At 38.0% G+C, this 7,995-nt stretch overlaps 1 protein-coding gene across 1 annotated transcript in view; it reads right to left on the bottom strand.

The window, feature by feature from the left end:
• The window catches only part of LOC104409652 (probable phospholipid-transporting ATPase IA), a gene marked incomplete at its 3' end in the record, with an annotated part of 47,354 nt that extends 41,148 nt beyond the window's left edge, over nt 1-6,206 (bottom strand). Inside the window, exons 1-3 of the mRNA XM_010019581.1 lie at nt 6,097-6,206; nt 4,222-4,321; nt 1,271-1,369 (exon numbers count right to left, since the gene is read on the bottom strand). The remainder of the gene's footprint in view (nt 1-1,270; nt 1,370-4,221; nt 4,322-6,096) is intronic.
• Nucleotides 6,207-7,995: the final 1,789 nt, after the last annotated feature.

The following is a 7,995-nucleotide window of genomic DNA, read 5'->3' as shown; positions in this document are numbered from 1 at the left end:
GCAGGAATGAACTAAGTGCTGAAACAACGTAAATTTAACAGAAAGAAAAACAGTACCTGAAACGCCTTTAGGTATCTCTGTAGTATTTGGTAATGGGAACTTTACTGTTTTAGCTGCCACATGCAAAAACCACTAAACCTCTTCCCTGTCTTCCCCCCCACGCCAAACTGCACACTTCAAGTTGCAAAGAGCAAATGGTAGACACAAATGGCAGAAAAGCGAGCGGATGAGGTAATTTTTAAAAAAGGACACTTTGTACAGCAGCAGCAGCCTCAGTTTTATATGTGCCTAGACACTGACAGATGGTGCAAGTCTAAGCATTAACAGCAGAATGGTTAAAAATATCTGAAAGAATATGAATTGATTTTATGGCTTTTTTAAAAGGGATTTTGTTTATGTAAAGGAAAGCAACAAAGACATTTAAGGAGAAGCTGACGATTGGGCAGCAAAATACTAGAAATGTAACACAGAATAAAAACATTTATTGGAAATATCGTTGCCTCCTGCAGGACCACTCAACTCTGTGGCCCAGAGGCTTCACACAACCCTGGGGGCAATGTATCTTGCCTGCCATACATTCACAGAGGTAACTTAGAAGATTAAGATCACTGTATCAGCAAGAAAGGCAGCATGTGACCAGCCACCCTCCAATTCAGGGCTTATTTACAGCTCACCACTCTTCCCCTTAATCATGTTTCTGCACCTACGTTGTAATTCTGCTCAAACACAATAAATCTGATGCTCCCAGAAGCAGGGAAAGACTGTACTACCTGCAACCCTTTACAATAATCAAGGAAACAGTGCAGGAAATAAAAAAACCCCTCTAAACAAGTAAGTATTTAAAGGTTCTTTGGTGTTAAAATAAGATTCCACCAAAGATGAATTCAGTAGGTTCCAGTCTTCTTTTAGCAGAGCCATTGTTTGAGAAAATTGGCAATACTCTGGTCTTGACTGGATTCTGTGGAGTCTTTCCAGTTCACACTTTAAAAATATACTTCATTAATGAGAACTGTTGACTAGAAACAATCTATATAATAAACATGGCAGTCACTGTTTTGCCATGTAATTGTCACATGTATATATAGCAAACACACTTTCAAATTGTAACGCCATGTTCTAACGATTTCATCTTCTCAAGTAGCTTCAGATGCTTTCAAAAGCATCCAGAAGGCAAGAATGGCTCAACATCAAATTATTCAACAAAATTTTTGTAATATAATCTACAAAAAATTTGAGAGCTATTTGCAAAATATTGCTATTAAATACTTACAATATCCTCTATTATCTCCTTCACTGCAGCTACAGCTAAAATAAATAAGAGAGGGACCAATGTTGTGTAACGGCCTGTTGGTGACACATCTGGTATTTGCTATTTAAAAAAAAGAAAAGAGAAAATTTGTTTGCATTGCATTTTTAACACAAGAATCAGTACTTTCTGTGCAAACACATTTCCAAGAGAGGATTATTGTCTTCAATTTAAAAGCAACTGAAACGATAAAACATTAGCTTTTTAAACAGCATAATATTCAGCAGAATTACTTTCAGAGGTTTCGGTGTCTGCAGAATATTCATCTTCCTCTTCTGTATTTCAAATTATATTAAAATATATATTAATAAACTGCAATTTTTTCGAGTTAGATTTTTGTTAGAGCGGACGTAAGTCTGAGGTATTTTTACTACCTCATAGTTTTAATCTCTAAGAAATATTTTGTATCACACTAGTTATTAATTGACAAATTTCAAAAGAGCTGCTTTCTGCCAGACTGTTGTAAGAAATCCATTTTTGCTAAGCAGGTATTGGCACAGATGATGCAAGTGAATGTGTATGTAAATGCCGAGAAAATGCAGCTGTTTATGTGATACACATGGATGGTTATCCATAATTATACTGACCAGAGTTCTTAAATGGCAACATTGATAGGTGAGAGGACTGCTGCCTTAACAGACTTAAAATAGGAAATGCATCCAATATGACTACAATGAGATCTTTGGAAACAGTATGCTAATAAGTGGTGCCTCAATGTGGTTAAGAAGACATTCTCAATTTATCATAAAACGTTCAGAAAAACAGCCAGTGTTACTTATGATTTATATAAATTTCTTTTTGCTACCACCACATTGTGCTTCTGAAAGAAATCAGGACATTATATGTACATACACATCCTGTGTTACATGGAGTAAGACCAGTATAGATCTATTTTCCAGGTTACTCTAGACCGCACTTTTTAATCAATCAAACGGAAACCAGGCAGAAAGTTATTATTGGGCAAATGTCTATGCGTTGGCTACAAAGGAAAGGGATGTATCACTTCTCCAGCTATTCCAACCCTTTCTTTCCTCTCTACACATATGCCCAAATTCCCCCATTCTAATTACACATTATTTTCCAGGCAAAGTATGAAAGCGAAAGGGGCACCTGCTTTGTACCCTGGTTCCCAAAGAAACATTACCCCATGTTTCTTACTCCTATGTGGTTTCACTGATAGCCTGATAGGAGATAGTCTTCCAGTATCTGAAGGGGGCCTACAAGGATGTTGGGGAGGGACTCTTCATTAGGGACTCTAGTGGTAGGACAAGGGGTAATGGGTTTAAACTTAAACAGGGAAACTTTAGGTTAGATATAAGGAAGAAGTTCTTCACACTGGGGGGGGTAAGGCACTGGAATAGGTTGCCCAAGGAAGTTGTGAATGCTCCAACCCTGGAGGCGTTTAAGGCCAGGCTGGACAGAGCCTTGGGCGACATAGTTTAGTGTGTGGTGTCCCTGCTCATGGCAGGGGGGTTGGAACTAGATGATCTTAAGGGCCTTTCCAACCCTAACTATTCTATGATTCTATGATTCTATGGTGGGCTTGTAGACCCTAACGTTCCACTTTCTAACATTCCACTTCCTCCACCCCAAATTGTGACCTGCAGCCTTTCACCTAGTCATGACAAGCGTCAAACAGCTTCTGAAACCTCACATTCCGTGTCATGAGCTTGATGTGCTCAGTGGCACCACAAAAAAAAACCACCTGCTTGAACCACTGGATTATCCTGAGATGCCAGATGTGGTCAAAAGAATGCTTAAAAGCCACAGATTTGCAGGCAAACAATCTCGTGAAACTGCAAACTTCAGATTTTTTTTCCCCCGTAGAAAACAGTATAAGCTATCTGTGCAGATGTATCCTAAGCAACTGCTCCAAGCCCTTATGGTAGAAACAAAGAAACCTAAATACAAAGGAATCAACTTTTACTTACTAAAACATCTGAAGCGAGGGAGGAAAAAGCACACAGGGCAGTATATATGCCATTATATTAGTAATTTTTGTTTGGTATGTCAATTCCTAACACAATGATCTCCACAACAGACAAATCAACACATTCTAAAAAAAAAAAAAAATGCACTAGAAATTGTGAAGAAAATGTGTTTTTATCAAATACAATTATAATACAGAACTAACCAATGGTAATTATCACTGCACCTGCCCACAGTTCAATCAGCTACTGCATTCATAGGATAGCATATCCCCTCCCACCAATCTACTTTATCAACTTGAACTACTGCAAAATGAAAATACTCTGATTATCTGCAAAATGTCATGTACTTCTTCCAAAAAGTTTCATTAAGTTGGGTCAGGGATAGTCCTTTTTACAAACATACTGGATGAAGCTACAATGGTGGTATAGGGAAGACTATGCACAGCTAACTAGCTGGGATATGGAAAATAACTGCTATAGGACTCCACTGTTGTTTTTCTTCATCTAGACTCAACTTCAGTCCTTATCAGCTTCACTCTAAGAATAAATATTCACTTCTCCTCAGCTGCAACTCTTGCCCCTCAAAACAGACTACAGGATTAAAGTTCATTAAGTTCAGTTTTTCAGGGGGTACCCTCTATTATGAGAGATGCCAACCAGAGGTAACATTTTTTCTGTGTATGCAAGGTATTATTAAAAGGGATTTTCCTGTCACAACAGTCTTTTTTACCTGACAGTATTTCAGCTATATTTAACCTGTTTTACAGAAAAATCTTTGTGTGTATTTTGTTATCTCCAAGAAGCAAAAAAGCCCCACAAACCTAACATTTATTAAAGGTATTTCTGCACAATACAGCTATTCTGAGAGGCTAACTAGCTCAGAAAGAACAGTACACACACCTCGGTACCTCTGCAAAACATTGTCTATGGTGTAAATACTCTCTTAACAAGTTTCAAACATTAGCATCTCATTGTTGATCTTACCTGTAGTAATGCAATAAAAAGAAAAAATGCATTAGCAGCTCTTCTGAATTGGGAATAAAGGAACCTTGGCAGGAATGTGATTATGTTGTACTTTGCAGTGCTGAGAGAAAGAGAAAAAACCCACACTGTTATTACAGTACAAAAAAATTGTTCAAATTTATTCATTCCCTTTCAGTTAGGCAAACTTTGAAATAAAACAGAATCTCTTGTGATTTACGCGCTACCAGACAGATTTGTTTTGGCTAAAAGAGAAACTGAAAGACTTCTACAGAGATGGTCCTGTGGGCATCCATGACATGTCTAACCCAGGGAAGCGCCTGCCACCCACAGCTTCCACGTTGAAGCAAGAAGTTCCCTCATCACCTCTGCCTGCTCTTGTGGGAAGCAGTTCAGCTCTGCTGCCATGCAGTTATAGACAACGAGGAGAGGAAAAAAAGTAGAAAAGGTAGTGGCAAGAAGTTACACCAACACCAGGGAGCAGGTAGGGCTGGGTCTTGGGCCCAGACGAGCACCCTGCCCTGGAAGCTATGGCATACACTGGGCAGGTAACTCTGCAGAATGCCTTCAGTTCAGACAAAATTCATGGTGAAAAAGGTATAACAAGCATAAAGAGAAGAGTGCTAAATCAGGTCTGAGGAGCTGTGGAGCTTCTGAGCTGGGTATGAATTTGCATGACTCAATGCAAAAAAAACTTACAACAGAGTCAACTGAATTGAAATGGTGCATTTAAGAAATAATTAAAATTATAAAAACTTGTTAAAAGACAAAAAACTTTACTGAATGGAAAGTTCATTTTTTTATTTTAAACTGATAAATATTGGATATTAAGTGTAGTTTTGCCGGTTTGAAAGAACAAAATACAGTTTATCCCAGCATAATAATCTCTGCTAAGCCATCACCACAAAATGTTTGAGCTCCCAGCTCTTTGTCAGCCTTACATTTGTTTAAGAACAAACCACTACAATCTAAGGTCCTAAAACAATAATAATGAAAATAATGCCAGAAATTTACAAGCAAAAGACTTGTAAGAATATTTTTAAGTTAGTAATGTTCAAGTTAGTAATATTTTTAAGTTAATATTTTAAGTTAGTAATATTTACTTTTAGTTGCATAAAACAGTCAATTTAAAGGGGGGGATAAATCTATCCTGCAGAAAAGCTCAACACTGTAAACAAACAAAGCAAAAAAGAGAAAAAAAGTTTTGAACACAAACAAAAGGCATGATAAAGTTTATCAATTCCATGGAAAACCCCCATCACATTATTTTTAATGTGTATAAAATTTCTGCATGCTATCAAAGGTACCTTCAGAAAACACACCTACTTAGGATAGAGGTATCTTTGCCATTCATTTACTTTGAATTTTAACAACAGAACTGAGGGCATTATCAGATTTAAACATATGTTACTTATAAGTATTTAACATATGACTTAAATTCAACAAAACCAAAAAAAAAGCCACCCCAACATAAACTCTCCGCAAAGTCCTAAAGCCCAGACTTGAAATTCAAAACCAGTTTCATTGTAAGTAGCTGAATGAAAAAGACAAGAGTTTCCAAAGCACAAACAATGCCATGCTCCAATGAAGTACATCTGCATTGGCATCTAGTTACCAGAAATACGTCTGACGATGAACTCAACCAGAAGCTGAAGAAGAAATCCATATTCTAGAGACTAGCTGATGGTGCAGCTGTAAAGCATCCGTACCTTCCCCACCCTGTTCTTAAGAATTTGGAAAGTCAGGTTTGTAACTGTAACAGTTCTGCTGCTCTCATTTCACTTCATTCCCCTGTCCAGAGTCTGAGACTTCATTTTTGCTACACAACATGCAATGTTCTGAAATTAAATATGTATCAACAAAACCACTAGTTAATACCTGACATGATTATTGCAGAATTTGGTTAGCTGGGGCTGATTGATGAATATAGTTCTCAGTTCCTCTTGATCAGCTAAAGAAGTTTTCTCTGAAACATCATCTGTCTTCTCATAGCCTGTAAAAAGACAGCATGATTTTCCATATAAATAGATTTGTATACACACATACACAAGACTCAAGGCATTTCATGACAAAAAAGGATATCCATTGTGAATGTGAACTCAATGCATTTGCGTTTATCACAACTAATGATCCATTTAAAAAAACAAAAAAATTATATAGTCAAGGTGCTTTATAAAGCTATGATAATGCATAATAACTGTAAAATCTACTGATCAGATCAGATCTCATGGACTACTGTATTCCCAGGTTAAGTATTCCCTAACCTGGTCTTCCTCCACTGAAGTACCTCCTTCTTGCTTCATCCTTTCAAACTGGTATCAGGAACCCATGGCTCCTGAAGGCTAATCTTACCAGTAGAGACTAAAATGGAGAAGGCACTATGTACCACATCCTTTCCCATGTCCTTTGTCTCCAGGTTGCTTGCCCTATTCAGCAGTAGACCCACATGTCCCATAGTTAACTTCTTCCTGCTGTTACATCTGAAGGAGAATAAAGGCTTCTACAGGTCCCTTACCAAATTAAATGTCAGGTAGGCTTTGGCGTAGTCAGCTAACTCCATCCCTCTATACTCCCTTCTACCCACCTATCCCTGCTTTTTCCTCTTTTACGTTCCTTTTTTACACTTGAGTTTTGTCAGGGGCTCCTTGCTAATTCACACAGTCCTACTGCCACCTTGGCTTGATTTCCTGCTCATTGTGATGGGCCAGTCTTGAGTTGGAAGGACTTGATCCTTCACCATTCCTTCACCTGCTATAAATTTTCTGCATGACATCAGTATATTCTTCATTTTGTGTGTCCACCAGCCAGTGAAAGCTGTGCTTTGCCTACATTCTTCTATAAACTATGAGGCATCTTGTACCAACCTGCATCACGACTTTCAGCTGTAAAAAGGGATACCAATGTATTCTTTTCTCTCAAGACTTTTCACTAATGTTTTGTCAACCACTCAGCCACTACACTGATAACTAAGAGGCCAATGTAGCCTATTCAGCCTGGAGCTTGTAAAGTAAACACAGGTATGGCATAAATCAATCACCAAAAAGTTGTAAAATCATAGCAATAATCTCTGTGTGTGTAGCTGCTTGTTAAATAAGCACTCTTCATTTGGCATGCCAAATGAGAAACATACATAGAAGAATATTCTGTACATGCTTGTCAAAGATAATTAAGACTGTAGATGAAAACTTAAAGCTTATTTCTAGGATGTTTTATAAATCCTTACAAACAGGTTATGCCAAATCCAAGTCATCCTCCAGACCGCTCGTCTTCTACATAGCCTCTTACCCATTATATCCAGATCATACATTTCAGACACAGACTTGCAAAATCAAGTCTCCACACATTGTGAAAGACCCAGCAAAAACTTGCGATTTCATGCCATTTGCCATTCAGAATTCACAGATTCTATTATGACACAGGACATCCCCACTACTACATTCATCCACTGCAATGTCTCTATTTGTTCTCTTCCTCTTCCCAAATGAAAGGCACACATTCAACACCCTTTTATTCAAACTTTGGTATATATCTCAAGAAGGCCCTTCAGAGGAAGGGCAGTGATCATACATCATACAACCATCATGACAGCCATCATACAGCTATCATACAACTGGCTATGCACGACCTCCAGCACACAATTCCATAAACATATATCCCTATAACAGAACTGTATATAGGCACATCTTTAAGATTAGGTTTCCGTCAAGCTGCAGGTGCACAATCAGTCACATGTTTATACCTGACTGAGCGCCAGTCCATTGCATGACAAGAGCACCT

This window comes from Nestor notabilis, unplaced genomic scaffold (assembly GCF_000696875.1).
Source record: "Nestor notabilis isolate BGI_N333 unplaced genomic scaffold, ASM69687v1 scaffold14678, whole genome shotgun sequence".
NCBI lineage: Eukaryota > Metazoa > Chordata > Aves > Psittaciformes > Psittacidae > Nestor > Nestor notabilis.
This window is presented reverse-complemented; position numbering and strand designations above follow the sequence as displayed.